General features: G+C 55.5%; 1 long non-coding RNA gene across 1 annotated transcript in view; it reads left to right on the top strand.

Moving 5' to 3' along the window:
* The first annotated feature begins 309 nt into the window (after window positions 1-309).
* LOC106724682 overlaps window positions 310-447 on the top strand; it is a 7397-nt gene continuing 7259 nt past the window's right edge. The window contains exon 1 of the long non-coding RNA XR_001360520.1: window positions 310-431. This is a non-coding gene — a long non-coding RNA (uncharacterized LOC106724682). The remainder of the gene's footprint in view (window positions 432-447) is intronic.

Below are 447 nucleotides of genomic sequence, written 5' to 3'. Positions count from 1 at the left end.
CAGTGCGGGGTGTTGGGGAGAGCAGCAGAGTCTGGACGTATTTTGAAGGTTAACTAGATTTGCCAAGGCATTTGGCTGGAAGATGACAGGGAAAGAGAAAAGTTGAGATTTTCTTCCAGGGCAACTGGAAAGGTGGAGTCGCCCCTTCCTGAGGTGGGGAAGGCTGAAAGGAGCAGGCCTGGGGGCGGGGGGAGGGCGGGGATCAGCATCTCAAAGCCGGCCTGGTTGAATGTGAGATGCCGGCTAGGTCCCATGGGAAGAGGAAACAGGATTTACAGGTCTGCAGAGCTAAGACAACAAAAACAAAGTCTCAGTTCTCCCGACTCCCGGTAGAGCTCTATTCCACAGGACGCAGGACAGACAGGACTCTCGGGTGGGTGGAGAAGTTCCATCCCTGCGCTCACAACTAGGGCGCAAGGAGAGGAAATACGGTAATCTGCGCGCGCG

Source organism: Myotis brandtii, unplaced genomic scaffold (genome assembly GCF_000412655.1).
Source record: "Myotis brandtii unplaced genomic scaffold, ASM41265v1 scaffold929, whole genome shotgun sequence".
Lineage (NCBI taxonomy): Eukaryota > Metazoa > Chordata > Mammalia > Chiroptera > Vespertilionidae > Myotis > Myotis brandtii.
The sequence above is the reverse complement of the archived record's forward strand: the minus strand, read 5'-3'. Positions and strand labels throughout refer to the sequence as shown.